Raw genomic sequence first — 23,201 nt, forward strand, 5'->3', positions numbered from 1 at the left:
AGAATAAAAGCTGAACTACGAAAATTAAATTACAAACTGAAAATAAACTAGTTCTAATGCTACAAAGCTTTAAGAGGATGCTCCAAGGTGCTGGTGGAAAAGTTGGATTGAGTTGGATTGGAGATGCCTTTAATGCTTGAGAGAAGTCTTCAAATATATAGGGGGAAAGGTGGGACCCAAATACTCTTTGTCCAATGGGTAATGACCACCCATCACCACATGTCTTCTTCAATCTTGACCAAGTCACCTCCTCATTGATAGGTTGCAAAAGGTGAAAAGTACTATCATTAAACATGATAGGAAAGCCACTCCATCATGGTACAAATAGAACTCTTCCAAGTCTCATCATCCCATAACTAGGTCCAATCTTCCATGTAACCAAGTATTTAGATTTGAACTTAGCATTAAATCTCAATAATATCCAAAAATATGAATATCATAATTTTGTTCAAATCCAACAAGATGCCAAATTTACCAACAATAAAGAGTTTTTTAGACAATAATTAAATTCTTAACCTTTCATCACCTCTTAACATAATTTGGATAAAAAATATAGGATATGAGCAAAATGGGTACCAAAGATACAATAAAATAGGGGTAAAGAACAACAAATAACTCTCACAAAATGAGAGTTATCAGTGGCCATGGAAGTGAGCTGTGATGTTAATGCAGTGTATGCATCTACATCGTGAATTCCAGCAGTCTTCTTTTGCGGTTGAGCACGTGGATCAGCTTAGTGTCCATTTTTTGTTGAATTTTTTTCCAGGATTTCATATCCTTCATTATAGGTACTTGCTGTAAAGGCTCTTCCTGCAGTCGCATCGAGCATCTGTTTGGAATTGGGACTTAACCCATTGTAGAATGTCTCGAGTTGAATATAGGACGGAATGCCATGGTGTGGTCATTTCCTTAACAGCTCTTTGAATCTTTCCCAAGCATCAGGAACAACTTCATCATCCAGTTGTTTGAAAAGACAGATCTCATTCCTGGACTTGGCGTTCCTAGTTGGTGGAAAATATTTTTGCAAAAAAAGTTCTGCCATATTACTCCACGACGGCACAAAACGCGGTGATAAAGAGTTAAACCATGCTTTTGCCCTATCCCTTAAGAAAAATGAAAATAAAGTGAGTCTGAGAGCGTCATTGGACACTCCCGGAATCAGGAAAGCATAAGTGATTTCCATAAAAGACTTTAAGTTCGAATGTGGGTCCTCTGAGGGTAGTCCGACAAATTGGCCATTCGTTTGCAGCATGTGAAACATGATTGGTTTTAGTTCGAAATTGAGGGTTGTCATGTGTGGTCTAACTATCCCGAAATTTAATTGCTCAAAATCTAGGATAGCATAATCCATGATTCTTCAATTTTTGGAATTTGCCAAATTAATGACGTTCGGAGTTTGTGCTCTTTGTTGATCATTATTCTTCGATTATGTGTCCTCATTACCCAAATTATTACCATGGTGTGGGTGTCCTTGTGGAAAGTTCAGAAATAGTGGTATTGGTGCAAAAACTGGCAGTTGGTTTTCCAAATGTGGTATTTCTAGAATGATTGGAGGAGGTAACTCCATGTTAGGAGGGAGTAGAGCAAAAAATGCTCTTTGAGCCCTCCTTCTATGGTGAAACGTTCTCTCAATATCTGGATCAAGTTCGAATAATTCCCCGCGATGTCTCATTGGCATACACCACTTTCAAGATGATTAAAATGGTAATAGAAAAATCAAATCTTATACTTTACTAAAAAAAACTTTTAGCTTGCCAATCCTCGGCAGCGGCGCCAAAAACTTTCAACCCATATCTCTATGTGGTATCCGGACCAGGGATAGTGACAAATGGTGTCTTCAAGTTGGCGTGTGTTCAAGATAGTTCATCTCTGGATCTATCGCACTTTGATACTTTTAAAGAGTGACCAACCTGTCGGGAGTTAAGTTTGAAAGACATAAATGACACGTCTCCTTGTCGGTAACTTTCTCAAGTCTACCTCTCATATCATTCAAGCTGACGTGCATTCAATGGTTTATCTCTAAGACCATAGCACTTTAACACTTTCAAAGTGATCAACTCGTCAAGAAGTGTACTTGGTTTTTATAAAACTTGAATGAAATAGTAGAACATTGTTATTGCGAAACAACGTCCACTTTCAAACGGTTTAACATTTCACCCTTTATCTTACACCCAAGCTAACGAAATTAGCTACTCATTACGGAAAATAAATGACATGAAATATAAAGAACATAAAGTAAAGACATAAATATAAATGACGGAAAGTAAATGACTGAATATAAAATACAGAAATTAAATGACAAGAAAAATAAATAAAGTAAGAACGATGCTGCAGCAACTCATAACGAAGAAAAATATTTAAAGAAAATTCAAGAACTAACTTGCATATGCATAAAAGCTACAGATCTGAATGTTTAGAATACGTGGGATGATTTTTGAGACCAACCAAAGGGTCCTATGTATACAAAAATCCTAAGAGTAAAGACAAAAGTCTTGGTAAACAACATGCTCATAAAGAGGAGACAATATGGAAAAAGGGAACATCACATCAAGCTAAAGTAGCCACCAAAAATCCCTTTCTCCAGCTGTGAAGGTTAATAACCAAAAGATTTCCAGATTTTGTCTTCATTCTACTACAGCGGCTGAATCAATAAGCACTTCTTCAAAAAGCCGGTTCAGAACAGATTAATGCTACTGGAATGCTGCAGCATAAACCTCAGTACTTCCAAGTTAAAATAACATCTACCCCACATGTTGTAAAGACAAGTTAATCACTAAATTTAGCTCCAAATATAACAAATGGAAAATAAAGAAATAAAAATGACTCAAGGTTGGGATAAAAGAGAATAATCTACCTACTAAGCAAAGAAATGATACTTTAAGCATGTAATAATCCATGCTTATCAGATACAAAGGACAATTGACTCTTGAGATGTAACTTGTTAAGTAGTCATTAGGACACTTGAACTATAAGTCTTGAAGTGTTATGCGACAACGTTGTTTGAGTTACATAATTCTATGTTGTTGTCACTCTTAATGGATGCGGTTCCCCATTGATTCCACCTAAAAATGTAGTATTTGGTTTTACAAACGGTTTTAACTAATTATATTGCAATTGTCTAATTTATAATATCTCATGAGGCTTTTTGGCCTGACACATGTTTTGGTGTCGACATGTATTTCATGTTCTAGTGGTGTGGTCGTCAAGAAGATTTGACCGGTCATTTTATAGAGAGCTTGGAGAGCATTTTAAGACACCAACCTTTGAAGTTATTTTTGGTGGTTTAGGTGACACCTAATTGTTATCTTATTTCTTAAGGAATTAGATTAGGAGGTTATTATCTACATACCCAATTGTTGTAAATTGTAATTAACATGCGTATTTAAGTTTCCCATTTTTGGGGGAAACTCTTATATTGATATTTATATACCACATTTCTGGTTTTTTGGAAAATTTTATTTCCCAATTTATGGGGAGTTATAGGTCAAAAAAGTTCACATTGTGAATCGTGTACATGTAAAACAAAAACATTATGAAACAAATACATGTAAACTCTAATTTTAGATGGAAAGAAAATCATATCAAATTATATATATATATATATATATATATATATATAGGGTAGGGTTCACGTGAGACCAAGGGTTTTTCTTGAGACCCGTAAGACCAAATTTATGTTCATTGATCAACTTATAAGCTAATGATATAATGGTCTAAAGTTGTACGGTGACAATTTTGTGATTATTGAGAAGTCTTGTGGCGTTTATGAATGTTCAGATTGTAGATCTAATCCAAGGGTTGAGAATTGGTCTTACGAGTCTCACGAAAAATCTTTGGTCTCACATGATCCCAAGTGGGTTGGGTTCACGTGAGACCAAGGGTTGTTTCTAAGACCCATAAGACCAATTTATGTTCATTGATCAACTTTATAAGTTAATGATCTGATGATTTAAAGTTACACGGTGGCAATCTTGTGATTGTTGAGAAGTTTCGCAGCGTTTATGAATGTTCAGATTGTCATATTGTAGATCTAATCCAAGGGTTGAGAATTGGTCTTACAGGTCTCACAAAAAACCTTGGTCTCACGAAAAACCTTGGTCTCACATGATTCCAAGTCTATATATGAATCTATGTTTTGTTTACATTTTTTTTATCAATTATGTACGTATAAAAATACATATATAAACCTACGTTCTTTTTTCACAATTCATATATAAATTATATATATATATGTTTTAAATCTTTTTGTCTTATTTAAACCACCCTACGTGTGGTACATAATATATAATAAAAATAATTCATAAAAATCCAATAAACTATTTATTTAGAATATTTAAGTCTCCGAACTATTTTTTAAATAAAAAATATTAAATTTTCTCATTTTAAATGATCAAGTCTTTGAATTATCTTTTTGGATTAAAAAACCATTAAACTCTTTCATTTTTAATGATAAAATCGCTGTATATTTTTTGCAATAAATAAACAAACGAACTCTAAAAATTGGTTACTAAATTCTTTTAACAAAAAAAAAAAAACACATGTAACCGACTAGAAATGTCTTAAAGTACAAAAATAAATAAAACAGTTTTACCGTTTTCAAATTCTACATCCTTCAAGCCCCTTGCAAAAAATGGTATCAGTCTCCATTGTTGTTTATTTTTTTATCGACTATCACACAATGGACCCCTGCCATCGATCTCCCTTTTTTGATCCATTGTTAGAGGTTACAAGAGTTTTATTTTAAGACATTTTTAGTCAGTTATAGGTACTTTTTGGGTTAAAATGATATAACTTGTAAGTAACCGAATTTTAAAAATTTGATTGTTTATTTTAGTGAAAATAATGTTTAGGTACTTAATAAACCAAAATAAGAAAATTTAATGGTTTTTCATTTAAAAAATTGTTCGAAGACTAAATCATTTAACTTAAAAAAAATTAACAATTTTTTAATTGAAAAAAATTAATTTAGAAATTTAATCATTTAAAATAAAATAATTGATGAAAGAATCTAATATCCTAAGATTTATGAGACATTTTAGTGGATAGACATAAGGAATTATTGACAAAATGAATACAATGAATAATGGTATTTGTACATATCCACATCGCCAGTTAACACGTTGTATGTGATCCGAATCATGAATCGACATGGATAACAACAAGAATGTAAAATACATGATTGGGAGACAGAGAGAGATGGTCAACCTCTAGCCACCAACTCATTTAGTCTATAAATATTAGAAATTACACTACAATAAAATTAGGTTTATAGGATATTTTTATTCTTTAAGTATCTTAATAAACTGTTTTATATGACTTAATTTATAGGACCAATATATAAAACGTCTTATCTAAAAGTATTGTAATAAGTTTATATGACGTTTTTGGGCGTTTTAACAAGTTTTTTAGGACATTTTTAATATAAAGTGTCGCATTAGTAATTTTATAGGACACTTTTGAGAAAGTGTCCTATAAACTCATTTTTTTATAGGATATTTGTTTTTATAGGATAATTTTTCAAATAGTGTCGTATAAAGTTGCTAATGGGACGCTTTATATTGAAAGTGTCCTAAAAAACTTATTACAACGTCAAATAACGTCATATAAACTTATTACAATGCTTTTAGATAGGACACTTTGTTTTTTTGGTCCTATAAACTAAGTCTTATAAAGAGGTCCATTAGGATGCTTAGAAATTGAGAGTGTCCTATAAACCCAATTTTATTGTAGTGGATGGATGGTCTAGAAGTGCCCTATCGATCGATATCCTGGAAGTGTTATATTTAAGCGAATATGTCGAAGAAACCTTTTCGTTTTACTAGTACATAAGGTGGAATTTTACATGATTGTTGGTCAAAATATATAAGAAAGAGGCCAATGTTTTCAGATATTTTTATACTGTTCCAAATACGAAGTTGTGTAGAAGGTTTAAGATTGGTACGATACATGGTTTGCTGTAGGTATTGAACCATGTATAAAAAGGTGTGGAAATCTTTTTAAACGGTTTTTAAAATATTGAAAAAAGGAAATTGTGTAAGAAGTCTAGGTTGTCTTTGAATACTGACTAAAGAAGATTATAAGAAAAGTAAATATTTTATAACGATTAGTGAAAAAAACTGTGTAAAAGGTTATAAAAAGTAATAGTTTACACGGTTTCTATATAGAAATAACCGTGTAAAAATATCTTTATTTCTAGAAACTGTGGAAAATTGTTATTTTGCTACATGATTTGTCATCACTCCTTTACAAGGTGGTGAAACCGTTGGTGATTTGTATCACTAATATCATTTAAGTGTAATGAGATTAATTTGTTAACCAATGTAATCATGATAAATATCGAACAAGTAAGGAAGGTGCAGAGTGCACATTTATTTGAGTTTATTTTGATTTAGGGGCGAAACTCCTAAATGACGGGGGTCTGGGGGCAGTGGCCCCGGTGGCGAGGTCCAAGGGGCAGAGCCCCTGGCTGAGGTCGAGCTGAATAATGTGAAAAGTCAAGGTTTTGAAGAAGCATCTCCTAGTACTCCTGGAAGCTGATTTAGATAGATGATGCTCCTACAAGATGCCTAAAGCATCTTGTACTTAAGCATCTTTCTTTTGACCCTTGGTTATTAACCAATGGGTAATACCCTTTTTTACATTTTGATTCCCTCCTCCTAGTATAAATAGTGAGGGTAATCCTTTGAACAAGTGTATGAATTTTGTAACCATTTGTAACCTTGGGAACAATTGTCATCAGGAACAAAGCTTAATCTAAGCTTTGGTTCCTTGTTATTTTTTAATTTGCAAGTATTTTTCAATGTTTTTCGTTACTGTCTGTTGCTACAACAACCTTTCCAGCTTTCTTTACTTTTTGTGCAAGATTTACTTTTATGTCATTTATATTCAGTCATTTCCGTTTATGTCATTTATTTTTAAGCACTTACATTCAGTCATGCTAGGCTAAATACCTTAGTATGGGTTTAAGTGAAGGTTGCGAGATTACGCCAAGTGTTAGTTGATGTTTGCTTGTTAATAGCAAATTATTTCACTATTCACAAATGGTATCAATATTTCATCTGGTAATCTTTGACAAATTGAGACATGTTATTTCATTCATATGAGTTGGACTTAAAATTAAGACAACACAAATATTTTTAATAAATGTGTTATAGAGGCTATAAAGAGTCACCGTAATCTTATGGGTTGCAAAACTATAAGAAAAGAAAAACAAGATTTGTACTAGTTTGGGATTGATGCATCACCAAGTGCACTTTCAATATATGGTCTAATTTGCACTTCCTTGGAAGGCCGTTCAATTCAGTAGTGTTGTAAAGAGCTATTTGTAGAGCAATATTCATTTCACTTCGTTGTTGAAATCCAACCTGATCTTGCATTCATACTATATTTTAATTATTGTTACATTTAAATATTTGGTTACCAACTCTCGCGAAGATATTCTCTCTCTAAAACTTTATTGCTTCCAAAAACCCTTTCCTGAAATCTCACTTTAAAGTTGACTTTTGTGACTCTCTTTGCAATTTAAATCTCCGAGGAACGATATTTGGTATTACTTACCATTATTACTTGATTTGGATGATACTTGTAAGCGGTGTATACTTGCATGATTTACTTATCATTATAACCTTTTGAGGGTATAGATCCCTCCACAACAAGCTTTTTGGCGTCATTGTTGGGGATTTTAGCCAAAAAGAGTTTTCTTTAAGTTACTTTAAAATTTGATTTTCTACCATAAGGTGTTTATTTTTAGTGCTTTATGCCAAGGATACTTCACGGGACAATTTTTGAGTCAGATCCGGACATTGAAAGAACCTTTAGAAGAAGAAGAAGAGTACAAAAAAATTTGTTGCCTATTCTAGATACTCAAGAAATGGCTCAAGTAGAACCTGATCTACTACCCAATCCCGAGGATGAGGTTATTAGGCTTGCAAATTCAAGGACTGGTGGCATCATGGACTATACTATTCCAATGTTAAATCAATTACATCCTGGAATACATAGGCCCAATATTGATAGTGACCACTTTGAATTTAAGCCCATCATGTTTTACATGTTACAAACAAATGATCAATATGCAGGATTACCATCTGAGGATCATCATTTGCATCTTAGATCTTGTCTCTTTAGACAAATGGATGATGAAGCAGTTCCTGATGCTTTGGAGAGGTACAAGGAATTACTAAGGAAATTCCCACATCATGGCATACCCTACTGCATATAGCTAGAAACATTTTACATGGTCTTGATACCACAGCTAAACAAATACTAGATGCTACTTTAGAAGGAGCCTTTACTTCCAATACCTATAATGATGGTTTTGATATTTTGGAGAAAATTTCTAGCAACAATGGTCACTGGACAGATCCTAGAGCAATAGTACCTAGAAAGACAGCATACATTCATGAAATAGATCCTTATACTGCTCTTACTGCACATCTAACAGGCATGACTAACTTATAGAAAAACTTAGTTGTCTCTGCTGCTAATACTATTGCCACTGCAACTGTATCTGAATCCTTGCCTGTCCAATGTGTGTATTGTGGTGAAGGTCATACTTTTGACTAATGCAGCCTTAACTCTGAATCTGTGAACTTCGTGCATAACATACCTGCCCAATTTTCAAACACTTACAACTCCAGTTGGAAAAACCAACCTAATTTCACTTGGAACAGTCCATGTCTGAACCCACCAGTTGTAAAATAGCAAAGACAAGGTTTTCAACCAAATATTTCTTAAAGTCAACCTGCTCATTTTCAGCATCAGTCTAATTTTCAAAAATAAGCCAAGATAACAAGGTGATTCATCCAATTCTTTGGAGGCATAGTTGAAAGGTTTTATAAATCAAACCAACTCAGCAATAAATCACCAAAATGCTAACATTAGGACTTTGGAAACACAAATTGGTCAAATAGCACTAGAGTTGAGAAACAGGCCTATTGGAACTTTACCCAGTGATATTGAGATCCCTAAGATACTAACCAAAGAACATGTGAAAGTTGTGACCTTAAGGAGTGGAAAATACCTAGTAGAAATTCTACAGAAAGCCACTGTAGAAACAGAACCAATTCCTATAGCAATACCACTTGTTGCTCCATCAACCCCTCCTGTTGTTCCTAAACCTGCAGAAAACCAAGGATATGCACCCATGCCAAGCAGATCTGATTTCCCATTGCCTTTTCCTAGTGAAATAAAACCAACAACCACAATGTCAAGTCCTGATAGTGTTGTCAAAGGTCCACCATCCGAAGACCATGTTGATACACCACCATCCAAAAAAGCAGGCAATGCACCTACCATGCCTACTGTCCTAAATCCTAAGAAACCAGTGATTAGCCTAGTTCCACCATATGTTCCTTACTCACAGAGGTTAAGAAACCAGAAGGAGGAAGTTTAGTTCAAAAAGTTCTTGGATGTATTCAAACAATTACACATCAATATTCTATTGATGGAGGCAATTAAGACTATGCCCAGCTATGCCAAATTTTTGAAAGATATCTTGAGTAAGAAAAAGAAATTGACTGAATATGAGACTGTGGTCCTTGTTGAAAGATGTTTGTGCTCTTCTGTCAAACAAACTTCCCCCTAAGCTTAAAGACCCTGAAAGTTTCACAACTCCTTGTTCAATATGTGGGAAGCATGTTGGTAAAACCCTGTGTGATTTAGGAGCTAGCATCAATCTTATGCCCTTGTCTATGTTTAATATCTTAGGTATAGGAGAGGCTAGCTCAACCACTGTTACCTTACAATTGGCTGATAAATCCATAGCATTTCTTAAAGGAAAGATAAAGGATGTATTGGTACAAATGGACAAGTTCATATTCCTTGCTGATTTTATAGTCCTTAACTTTGAGGCAAATAAAGACACCCCTATTATATTAGGAAGACTCTTTCTAGCTACTGGTAGAACCCTCATTGATTTCCCAAAGTTAGAGTTAAGCATGAGAGTGCAGGACCAAAATGTCACTTTTAATGTTTTTATGTGGTTGGTGCTATAGAGTCATAGTGTCATGAGAAAGCTTTAGAGGAAATTCTGGGTGAAAAGACTGAATCATTTGAAGATGGTGGTGAGGAGGATAGTGATATAGAGGATAGTGATGAGATGTTGCAACAAGCTGTAGTATACGAGCTATCAGAAGATGAACCCAAACAGAACCCATTGCCATCCACAGAATCCACACCAGACTTAGAATTGAAGCAACTACTTGCCTATCTTAAGTATGCATTTTTGGGAGAAGATAACGAGCTACATGTGATCATTTCATCATCATTAGAAGAGAAACAGGAAGAACAGCTAGTAAAAATGCTTCAATCCCATACCATAGCCATAAGTTGGACCATCTCTGATTTGAAAGGTATAAGTCAATCTATTTGTCAACACAAAATCATTTTGGAAGATAAGGACTTTACCTCTGTTGAATGCCAAATAAGATTGAATCATGTGATGAAAGAAGTGGTTAAGAAGGAGATTTGAAATGGCTTGATGCTGGCATTATTTATCCTATAACTAGTAGCTCTTGGGTAAGTATTGTCCAATGTATGCCTAAGAAAGGAGGTGTGACTGTAATAGAAAATGAGAAGAATGAACTAATCCCAACTAGGATAGTGTCAGCATGGAGAATATGCATGGATTATAGGAAGCTTAACAAAGCAACCCATAAAGACCATTTCCTCTTACCTTTCATAGATAAAATGTTAGATAGATTAGTTGAGAAAGAATACTATTATTTTTAAGATGGTTATTTAGGCTATAATCAGATTGCTATTGCACCTGAGGATCAAGAGAAAACCACTTTCACTTGCCCCTATGGTACATTTGCTTTTAGAAGAATGCCATTTAGACTATGCAATGCTACTGCCACATTCCAGAAATGCAAGTGATTGGGCAGTTGGTGGATATTCATGGATGACTTCTCTGTCTATGGATCTTCTTATGAGGAATGTTTGAAGAATTTAGAATAAGGTCTTAAGAGATGTTTGGAGACTGATTTGGTTCTAAATTGGGAGAAATGTCACTTCATAGTTAAGGAAGGTATTGTGTTAGGACATGTAATCTCAAGAAGAGGAATAGAGGTATACAAAGCCAAGTTAGAGGTTATAGAGAGTCTACCTGAGCCCACAAATATAAAAGGAATAAGAAGTTTCTTGGGTCATGCTGGTTTCTACAGATGGTTTATTAAAAACTTTTCAAAAATTTCCAAACCTCTCTATATGCTACTACAACATGACCAACCTTTTAATTTCAACAAAGAGTGTAAATCAGCTTCTGAAACATTGAAGAAGGCTTTGATTTCTTCCCCCATTGTTATCACACCAGATTGGACAAAACCTTTTGAATTAATGTGTGATGCAAGTGATTGGGCAGTTGGTGCAGTTTTGGGCCAAATCAAGGAAAAGGTTTTTCATCTTATCTGCTATTCTAGTAAGACTCTGAATGATGTTCAAATAAAGTACACAACCATTGAAAAAGAACTTTTGGTTATGGTCTTTGCATTTGAAAATTTAAATCCTACTTAATGGGGACTAAGGTCATTGTTCATACAGACCATGTTGCCATTAAGTATTTGATTTCTAAAATGGATGTCAAGCCAAGGTTAATAAGGTGGGTACTTTTGCTACAAGAGTTTGATATTGAAATAGTGGATAAGAAAGGAATAAATAACCAAGTTGCCGATCACTTATCAAGATTACAGAAAGGAGAATCAAGTTGTGGTGAGATCAATGAAAAGTTCCCAGATGAACATCTCTTAATGCTGAATCATTCTACAGCCCCATGGTTTCCAGACATTGCAAATTTCTTGACTGTTGGAATCATACCACCTGAGCTAAACAAGAACCAAAGAAAGAAGTCACTCCATGATGCAAAGACTTATCTATAGGATGACCCCTTTTTTTATGTTAGGAGCTGACCAGATCCTTAGACGGTGTATATCTCATGAGGATGTGCCTGCAGTGCTGCAGCATTGTCATTCTGCTGCATATGGTGGCCAAAAAACTGCAACCAAAGTCCTACAATCTGGATTTTTCTGGCCTACCCTATTTCAAGATGCTAAAATTTTGTCAAAAGATGCAATGAATGTCAAAGGGTTGGATCCATCTCCCAAAGACATGAAATGCCCTTAAATGGCATTCTTGAAGTAGAACTCTTTGATGTATGGGGTATATATTTTATGGGACCATTTCCCATGTTAGGAAACTATCAGTGCATTTTGGTAGCTGTAGATTATGTATCCAAATGGGTAGAGGCTGCAGCTTGTCACACAAATGATGCAAAGACAATAGTTAAATTTTTACATAAGCATATTTTACAAGATTTGGTACTCCAGAGCTATGATTAGTGATGAGGGTACCCATTTTGTAAAGAAGGTGATGAAATGAGTTCTTGAAAAGTATAACATAAGCCATAGGGTAGCTATTGCTTATCATCCTCAAACAAATGGATTAGTTGAACTTTCAAACAGGGAGATCAAGAGTATCTTAGAGAAAGTGGTAAAACCAGCAAGGAAGGATTGGTCCTTCAAACATGATGATGCACTTTGGGCCTATAGACTGCCTATAAGACCCCTATTGGAATGTCTCTCTATAAGCTAGTCTTTGCAAAAGCTTACCACTTACCACTAGTACTTGAGCACAAAGCTTTTGGGCTTTGAAAGAGCTTAATATGTGTGTAAATGCTGTAGGTGAAAGGAGAAGGCTACAAGTCAATGAGCTTGAGGAGCTGAGAGATCATGCATATGAGAATGCCAAGATTTACAAAGACAAAACAAAAAAGTGGCATGGTAAGAGGATCTCTCAAAGAGAGTTTGTAGCAGGTTAAAAGATGTTACTCTTTAACTCAAGATTGAAACTTTTTCCAGGAAAACTAAGATCCAAGTGGACAGGTCATTTGAGGTTCACAAAGTCCATCATTATGGAGTAGTGGAACACATTGACCCCAACAATGGATCCATTTTCAAAGTAAATGGTCAAAGAGTGAAATCCTATAATGATGCTACTGAAATCATAGGTACCACATCTGTGGTACACCTCACTCATTCCTAGAGTTTGATGATGAAGGTTGTTATAGCCTTTAAACAATTTACATATGTAAATACAAGTATTTTATTTTAGAAGGTTTGGTTAATTCTGTGTTTTTTTGAATAACAAAAGGAACAGTTGCTATAGCAATTTCTTGCAGTGCTGCATCAATCTACACCTAGCCCACAAGTCTTGTCAACCGAAAATACACTCAAGAGTCTTCAAAGATGCTTTGTGAAAAACAGTTTTTTGGCAATAAGAATCAGATTCTTAACATTTTCCCATGCTAATAACATGATTACTTTCAACCATCTATTTTTGTACTAATATTAACCCTTGGTTGGTTTTAAACCATAAATCCTCAACTCCCCTTTATTCGGTTCCCTCCCAACCAAATAACCCATAATTTTGTTGCCTACAGTACCCACTTCAATTCAAACTACACCTTTTGCTGATTTATTTTCAAAGGGTTTGTTAGTTTACTGTGTAGTGCAGGGGTATTCAAAGCAAAATTCAAATATAGGGAGGGCAAAAACAAAAGCAAGGAAGGGAGAAGGAAAAGCCATTGTTGATCACCCAACAAGAAGAAGTCTGAAGAAGAAAGCACTAGAAGCAGAAGCCATGAAAGTCACTCCATCTGTTGTTGTCGAAACACCACTGTCGAAAGTAATGGCTAGGTCATCATCGACCAGAAATCCTCCATTGAAGAAGCTCAAAACAAGGGATAATGATCAAGGTACTACCCAACATTCAACCTCCAAAAATTCATGCCATTATGTTTCTACCAGTTCCTCTAGCCACAGAGCCCTCAACATTGACATTAACAAAAAACCTACATCACCTACTGTAATATTCGGTTTCCTTAACTAATTTGATCTGATAATAATGTATTCTGGTAGTGAGAAGTTCGGGGTTAGTGTTTGGTATTAAAGAGTTGGAAAGGAACCGATCTATGGTTCTTTCTGTATATTTATGTTTGAGTAAAGCAAATATATATATATATATATGTAGGTATGTGAGTGGGTTATTTTAATGAGGTTGGATATTGACTTGCTATAAATAGCAAGTGCATTCAAGAGGGAGAGGGTTTTACTGATTTGAAACATTTCCAAAACTCTTTCAAAGAACTTAGGTGATCAAAGTATAGAAGCAGATTCCCAAAAATTTAATTCAGAGGCAAAGGTGAGTTATATTGCTTTTAGTATATACGCATATCATATACACATGATTCAATTCAATTTAGTATTGGTTTATGTTGTCCAAATGTAATTCAATTGCAATTGAATATTACTTCTTCATCGGCCATTTAGATTTTAAGAACAAAACTCATCGGACAAAGTAATGTCCGAATGAGACCCTTTACGGATTAAGCAGTGCCCGGATATGTGTCTCACCGGCCAAAGCATATTCCCGGATGTGTACCTTGACCAGAAAAAGTAGTGTCCAGACAAAACTCTTCTACGGTTAAGGAATTGTCTGGATAAGAATCAGCACCGGACAAGGCAATGTTCGGACATTACCGCATAACCCTTCACCGGACAGTGTTGTCCAGATAAGATCAAGCCTGTTCGAAAAACCTCCTCTCCGAATATAGTATTGTCCGGACATGACTATGAATTTCACAATAATCACTTCAGGAAGATAGATGAACTGGCGGTGTAACCGCGATAGATGAACTAGTGGTGTAACCGCGATAAATGAACTGGCGGTAAATGAACTATAAGTGTAACCGCGATAGATGAACTGGATCTATGACCGCGAGAGATGAAAGATGGAATGTTATATTAAGATCCATGTTTGATATATCTTGGGTTTTGAAATAAGTGATGTTTTGCATTGGGGAAATTTACTCACTAGGCCTTTTGATCTAACGCTTAATTATTATACTAATCTATTTTGCAGGACGTCCATTATCTCAAGATAAAGACAAGGGAAAAATGTAAAGAAACGTTATTGAGAAGAAAGTGTTATAACTAATAAATTTTTTGTTAATCCATACTTTCTCTTATTATGTAAACATACTTTGGAATGTATTATGATTTTAGTGTCGATAAATTTGTAATGTATGATAAAGCTTTTTTATGAATTCACACTGTTATTTGCATGGGTGGTTGTTTCAGTTGGTATTAGAGCCTTAGTTTAAGGGATTTGGATATTATCTTGATATTTAAACTTAAACTAGAGGTGTGGAGTATGCGATAATAGGTTTCATTGGGACTATGAACCTGGGAATATGTTATGGTTAAACCTGTACTGATGATAAGCATGATAAAGTTAGATTACATGAGATTGATGTAATCTTGAGTTACAGATACTTGATCTATGGGTAAACATGTTATCATATGGGTAACTGTATATGTGTTTATTGTGGCAGAAAGGACGTTAAAGTAATACAAGTATTAAGAAAGAATGACAAATAATCTCAATCAATCTGGGAGAACCTCTACTGGCCATGGAAGAGGTCGGGGAAGAGTAAAAAGAGAAGAAGACACAAAAAATACCATGAACATTAAAACACGAAGTCGAAGTCGGGGACAAGGAAGGGGAAGAAACACTCAACCAGAAACTCACACAGATCAAGAATTATTCGTACAAGAGAGTTCTATGTCAGGTAATGGAAGAGGTAGATCAAGGGGTAGAGGTCGTGCTCATGACCCTGGTTTCATTACCCAAGATATGTTGCAGTCGAACCGAGAAAATTTCAGGAAAGTCTGGTAAATTTATTGGGACGTTTTGCATAAAATAACTCGAAAGGATTAAGAAACACAAAATTTCAGGAAGAAGCCGGAGCCAGTACACCGGTAACAACTACGTCCGCACCACGTACTTCGTCATCAGTACAAAAAAGAAGGGATATCAAGATGTTCCTTGCTTGTAAACCCCCTATGTTTTTCGGAGAACGTGACCCTGTTAAAGCCATTTAAACGTTGATTGTCCACAAGCTAAGGGATGAGGATATAATTTTGTTGGGTCCGAGGATCTGGGTATTCTGGGGGCCGAGGATATGGTTATGTTCCACCCAGTCAAGGGCCAATGGTTAATCGTAATGTTCCGAGTGGTCGTGGGGAAATAAGACGTGGTGACACAATGTTGTGATAACTGGGTCTTGGTTATCACCTGAGGTAATTATTATGTGATTATTTGATATATGATTACGTAAATATGTGATTAATTGTTATAATCAATCATATAGGTACATGCTTAAATGAGATTAAAATGTGAGAGTGTGTATTTTATGCATGAAAAATATATAAAGTTTTATATAAATACTTGTGTGGGTACATGTGTTTATGTGGTTTGTATGTGTGTGCATGAATTTATATGCATGCATGATGGTCCTTGCATGTTAACCGCCTTTCCATTTATGGAAATCTATATAAAGGAAGTGATAGGGTGAAAGGCAAACTTCTTGCCACTTTTGGAAATAAAATTTGAGAGTGATTTTTCTGAGGAATTTTCTTGCATAATTTGGAAATTGAAGAAGGAATAAAGTCTGATTTGTATTTGCTATTTCATCTTCAAAATTTTGAATTTGCATAAGGTGAGTGTTTATAAACAGCCTTTGCATATGATTTGATTATTGGTTTTAGTTTTGAGATGATGATGTATTAAAAATGTTGTACCTGTTCTTGTTCATCTTCATTGATCGATTTAAGACTCTTCACCGACCACTGTTTTGACCGGATCGGAATTGTTCGGTCACTGTGTTGTCTGGATGTGTATGTTATGGAATTTGTGTCCTGACATAGTATTGTCCAGTGAGAGCATGTCCGGTCACTAAGTTGACCGATGAAAATTGTATGATCGGATACTGTTGTCCGATAAAGGTATATAAGGCCGAGTGTTGCCCGGATTAAGGATTTTTGTGCATGTTCGATTAATTTATGCATGGGCACTATAATGTCCGGAGAGGATGTGCGTCTGGTTATGAGATTATGGTTTATTTAGTTAATGATCATCCGGATAGAGTGTCCGGCTAAGTGTTTATCCGGACAAGTTTTTTCCAAATGAGAATTGACATAATAAAGTTATTGTTGAACTTGAGTTTTTGATAAATGGGATTTTCACAATGAACATTTATTTGGTTTTAAAAATGTTATATTGTGAAGAGAGGTATTTTATATCTCTTAATTTATTGGAAAAGATATTAAATGTTTCTTCCATACGTGGTGACATAAGTCTGTTCTGGTTTGAACTATATTTTGGGAAATGTTTCTTCCAAACGTGGTGACATAAGTTTGTTCTGGTTTGAAACTATATTTTGGGAAATGTCTCTTCCAGACGTGGTGACATAAGTTTGTTCTGGTTTGAAATTATATTTTGGGAAATGTTTCTTTCAGACGTGGTGACATAAGTCTATTCTGGTTTGAAACTATATTTTGGGAAATGTTTCTTCTAGACGTGGTGACGTAAGTCTGTTCTGGAATGAAACTTGTTTTAATAGGTAGTTCCCAAGACGTGGTGACATTCATCTATTCTGGCTTGGAGCTGGGTATAGGGTACTTCCAGACGTGGTGACGTAAGTCTGTTCTGGTAAGGAACCCTGTTTTAAAGAAGAAATAAGGGTGGCATATCAAGGAGAGGTGTACTTATGGATATAAGGGTGGCAATTGCAGGTGTGGGTATTATTATAACTCTTGTTATTATCACTATCAGATACAATAATTCTAATTCGGCATTTCTTTGTGATTTGATGATTTAGAGGTATTGTTCTTTTTAGAAATAATAACTTTGATGTTATTGAGAAGGGGGAAATGATTTATCACCAGAGGCTTTAATTGCCTAATTTTCTATCAAGTTTGAACAGATGTGAGAATGATGCAGAGGGTCTCTGGTTAGTCTTTTAGCAAGACCAGAGAACCTCTGATCATGTAAAAAGACCTTAAATGTTTTGGGAATTTTATGAACCAAAAGCTCTTTATCTTGAAAATAGTTATTTCTTATTATCTAAAGCTCTGTGTCTGAGTTTGGTATAAGAGTTCTTCCTTTTAAAATTAAATTTTTTCTTCAAAAATATTTATAAAAGAGTAAAGAACCAAAGGAACTCTGATTCTAGCTTATTTTATCTTTTTAAAATTTACAGTAGGTTCTTTCTGGGCTAGAGACTCTGTTGATTCAGAGGGTCTCTGGTTAGGTATTGTTTAGTTTAAATGTAGAGGCTCTAGTAAGTAGAGCCAGAGGCTCTGGTTATCAAGGGCAGAGGAACTCTTGTCTGTTGAGCTAGAGGAGTTCTATGTTAATTCTATATTGAATTCTGGGTTTCAAGGGAACGCATTTGTACTATGTGCATTTTATATTTTGGTTAACAAACAGATTTCGTGCTTTTGCTGAAATGCATTTATCTCTACATAAAAGATGTTTTTGTCAGGTTTTGGTTATTTTCACACTACATTTGCAAAGAAGGTATTTACTCACTAGACATTCCAGTTTAACCCTCATTTTGTGTTTCAAAAATGTGCATTGCAGGAACTGCGGGGTCTCAAGATAAAAAGGGGAAGGAGAAAATATAATTATTTTCCTTACATGTTATCTGCTTTATGAAGATCAGCTTGATGCCTGAGTTTTTTGAAAATACATGTTGTTATGCATATGATAGTACAGGGATATTCTTTTGGAATTTTTCATATGTAAACTTTATACATATAGAATCCTTGTACTAGTGGGACCTATGTGGTGTAATCTATAATTCTTTTGTATGAAATATATGTCATATGCAAATGTGGAATTTGGGGTGTTGCAAATGGCTAGAGGACGAGCCTTTCAGATGACGAGAGGCGAGGCAGAAGAACATCCTGAAATGGTGACAAGTACATTCTTTATTAGTTCAGTATGTGCCAAAGTCTTATTTGATTATGGTGCAAATCGTTCTTTTGTATCACCATCGTTTGTTAGTTGCACGCACCTAGAAGCTAAAGTGTTAGATGAGGTATTGGTAGTAGAAACAACAAACGATAGTGAAGTGTCGGTTAAAGAATTTTTTGATGATTGTTCCATAAACGTAGAAGGGTGTGAAATACCCATACAATTATTTCCCATACCCTTAAGAGAGTTTGATATAATTGTGGATATGGACTGGTTGGCAAAAAATCAAGCTAATATTGTTTGCAATGAAAAGATGGCTCGTATAGATTTACTGGGGAAGGGACCGGTTATAATCTATGATGACAGGTGGGATCGTTATTCCAGCCTTATTTCCGTTTTAAAGGCGCGGAAGTACATGCAAATACGATGTGCTAGTTTTCTTTCTTATGCAATTGATGTAAAGAAAGAAAAGAATAAGGTGGAGGATATTCCAGTTGTAAGAGAGTTTCCGGAAGTATTTCCAGAAGACTTGACAAACTTACCTCCTAATTGATTGATGGAATTTCAGATTGAGTTACTGCCTAGAGCGGCGCCAGTTGCACGTACACCATACAGGCTAGCTCCGTCTGAATTAAAGGATCTTTTGTCGTAGCTGAAAGAATTAATAGATAAAGGTTTTGTTTGAAAACCAGTATTATTTGTGAAAAAGAAGAATGGATCAATGAGAATATGAATTGATTACCGATAATTGAATAAATTAACGATAAAAAATAAGTATCCTCTTCCAAGAATTGATGATTTGTTTGATCAATTGGTTGGGGCTACTTACTTTTCTAATATTGATTTACGATCTGGTTATCATCAGCTGAAGATTCGGTGCGAATATGTATCAAAAACGGCATTCCGTACACGCTATGGGCACTATAAATTTTTAGTTATGCCATTTGGACTTACAAATGCAACTGCAACATTTATGGATATGATGAATAGAGTATGTCGTCCGTATCTCGATAAATTTGTGATTGTCTTTATTGATGATATTCTGATATACTCTCGATCATAAGAAGATCATGCTCACCATTTACGACTACTTCTAGAATTATTGAAACAAGAAAAGTTGTATGCTAAGATGTCAAAATGTGAGTTCTAGCTACGAGAGATTCAGTTTTGGGGCCATGTTTATTTCAGAATTGGGCATCAAGGTGGATCCTCTTAAAATTGAAGCCATTGAAAAATGGGAAGTGCTGAAGACCCCAACCGAAATCAGAAAGTTTTCTTAGATTGGCAGGGTATTATCGCAAGTTTATACAAGATTTCTCTCGTATAGCTACTCCATTAACCAAGCTGACAAAGAAGAATGTACAGTATGAATAGGAAGAGGATCAAATAAGTTATGCAGTGCACCAATTCTATCCTTGCAGATGGAATGGAAGATTTGTGGTTTATAGTGATGTCTCGAAGATGGGTTTGGGTTGCGTGTTGATGCAACGTGAAAAGGTAATTGCTTATGCTTCAAGGAAGTTAAAGAATCATGAAAAGTAGTACCCTACTAATGATATGGAATTAGCAGCTGTAGTTTTCGCTTTAAAGATTTGGAGGCATTACTTATATGGAACAAAATGTTAGAATTTCATAAATCATAAGAGTCTGCAACATATATTCCATCAGAAAGATTTGAATATGCGCCAAAGATGATGGTTAGAATTGGTTAGTGATTATGATTATGAAATATTGTACCATCCAGGAAAGGCGAATGTAGTAGCTGATGTTTTAAGTCGTCAAGAAAAAAGTGGTACCATCAAAGCTATAGCCTTAAGAGCTGAGCTACTACCAAGTATTCTTGAAGAGTTGCAAAAATTTCAATGTGAAGCTATGAAAGAGGATAGGATTAAACAAGAAAGACTTGGTGGAATGGTATCTGAATTTGAAAAGAATGATAGGCAATTATGGAGTTTCCAAAACAGAACTTGGGTACTGTGTTATGGTGATCTCAGAGAGCGTATTCTAAGAGAAGCTGACAAATCACGTTTTGCTTACCACCCAGGCACAGAAATAATGTATCGGGACATGAAACAGTATTATTGGTAGTTGGGCATGAAGAAATACATAGCCAAACATAGCAGTGTATGGCATGTTTACAAGTGAAGATAGAACACCAACGTCCGTATGGTAAGTTGCAGTATTTAGAAATTTCGATTTGGAAACGGGATCACGTTACTATAGATTTCATAACCAAAATACTGAGAACACCGAGAAGTTATGATGCCATATGGGTTATTGTGGATCGATTATCCAAGTCTGCTCATTTCTTACTGATGAAAGAATCGTGTTCGATATAGATTGACAAAATTGTATATTGACGAGGTAGTGACACGTCATGGTGTTCCATTATCAATAATTTCTGATCGAGTATTCAAGCTGCACCTTTTGAGGTTCTGTATGGACGAAAAGGTCGAACTCCTTTGTGTTGGAATGAGATTGGTGAGAAACAGTTAGCTGGGCCTGAGTTAGTGCAGCAAACAGCCGATAAAATTTCCCAAATTCGGGAACGAATGCAAGTGGCTCAAGATCGGCAAAGAAGTTATGCAAATAAACGTCGAAAGCCGATTGAATTACAAATTTGAGGTAGAGTAATGTTAAAGGTATCCTTGGAAGGGGGTAGTACGCTTTGGAAATAAAGAAAAGTTGAGCCCAAGGTATATTGGACCCTTTCCTATCATTGAAAGAATTGGGGATATGGCTTATAAACTTGAAATTCCATTGGAATTAAGTGGTAGTCATAACACTTTTCATGTGTCAAATTTGAGGAAGGGTTTAGCAAATCCAGACGTAGTCGTGCCTCTACCAGAAATTAAGATTGATGAGAGATTATGTTTTGAAGAAAGCCCTGAAGCCATTACTGACTTCAAGGTAAATAAATTGTGGAATAAAGAGATTGGGTTAGTAAAAGTTCAGTGGCGTTATTATAAAGGGCCATAAGCCACCTTGGAATCAGAGACAGAGATGCGAAAGAAATATTCTTATCTGTTTACTTAGTGGAATTCCGATACGGAATTCTTATAAGGAGGAGATATTGTAATATTCGGTTTCCTTAAGTAAGTTGATCTGATAATAATGTATTTTGTTAGTGAGAAGTTCGGGATTAGTGTTTGGTATTCAAGAGTTGGAAAATAATCGATCTATGGTTCTTTCTCTATATTTATGTTTGAGTAAAATTATATATATATATATATATATGTGTGTGTGTGTGTGTGTGTGTATGTGCGTGTGTGTGTGTGGTATGTGAGTAGGTTATTTTAATGAGGCTGGATATGCACTTGCTATATCCAAATAGCAAGTGCATTCAAGAGGGAGAGGGTTATACTGATTTGAAACATTTCCAAAACTCTTTCAAAGAACTTAGGTGATCAAAGTATAGAAGCAGATTCCCAAATATTTAATTCAAAGGCAAAGGTGAGTTCTATTGCTTTTAGTATGTACATATATCATATACACATGATTCAATTCTATTTAGTACTGGTTTATTTCGTCTAAATGTAATTCAATTGCAATTGAATACTACTTCTTGATCGCCCGTTTATTTTATTAAGAACAGAACTCATCGGACAAAGCAGTGTTCGAATGAGACCCTTTACCGATTAAGCAGTGTCCGGATACGTATCTCACCGGCCAAAGCATTTTTTTTGGATGTGTACCTTCACCGGACAAAGTAGTGTCCGGACAGAATTCTTCTCTGGTTAAAGAGTTGTCCGGAAAAGAATCCGCACCGGACAAGGCAATGTCCGGACATGACAGTATAACCCTTCACCGAACAGTGTTGTCCGGATAAGATCAATCCTGTCCGGAAAACTTCCTATCCAGAAATAGTATTGTCTGGACAGGACTACAAATTTCACAGTAATCACTTCAAAAAGATAGATGAACTGGTAGTGTAACCGCGATAGATGAAATGGCGCTATAACCGCGAGAGATGAACATGCACTGTAGCCGCGGGAGATGAATGATAGAATGTTATATTAAGATCCAGGTTTGATATATCTTGGGTTTTGAAATAAGTGATGTTTTGTATTGAAGAAATTTACTCACTACCTTTTGGTTTAACGCTCAATTATTGTACTAATCTGTTTTGCAGGTCGTCCATCACCTCAGGATAAAGGCAAGAAAAAATAATGTAAAGAAGCATTATTGAGAAGAAAGTGTTATAACTGATAAAGTTTTTGTTAATCCATACTTTCTCTTATTATGTAAACATACTTTGGAATGTGTTATAATTTTAGTATCGATAAATTTGTAATGTATGATAAAGATTTTTGTGAATTTGCACTGTTATTTGCATGGGTGGTTGTTTCACCCACTAATGAGGAAAGCCAAGTTTTATTACTTGG

At 35.2% G+C, this 23,201-nt stretch overlaps 1 non-coding gene across 1 annotated transcript; it reads left to right on the top strand.

Annotated features, from left to right (window-relative positions):
- Positions 1 to 887: 887 nt before the first annotated feature.
- LOC112526257 lies at positions 888 to 994 on the top strand. The gene has a single exon (XR_003070579.1). It is a non-coding gene; the product is annotated as a small nucleolar RNA R71 (small nucleolar RNA).
- The last annotated feature ends 22,207 nt before the right edge of the window (positions 995 to 23,201 follow it).

The sequence above is a fragment of the Cynara cardunculus genome, assembly GCF_001531365.2.
Source record: "Cynara cardunculus var. scolymus isolate 2C chromosome LG 13, CcrdV1, whole genome shotgun sequence".
In the NCBI taxonomy this organism is placed as follows: domain Eukaryota; kingdom Viridiplantae; phylum Streptophyta; class Magnoliopsida; order Asterales; family Asteraceae; genus Cynara; species Cynara cardunculus.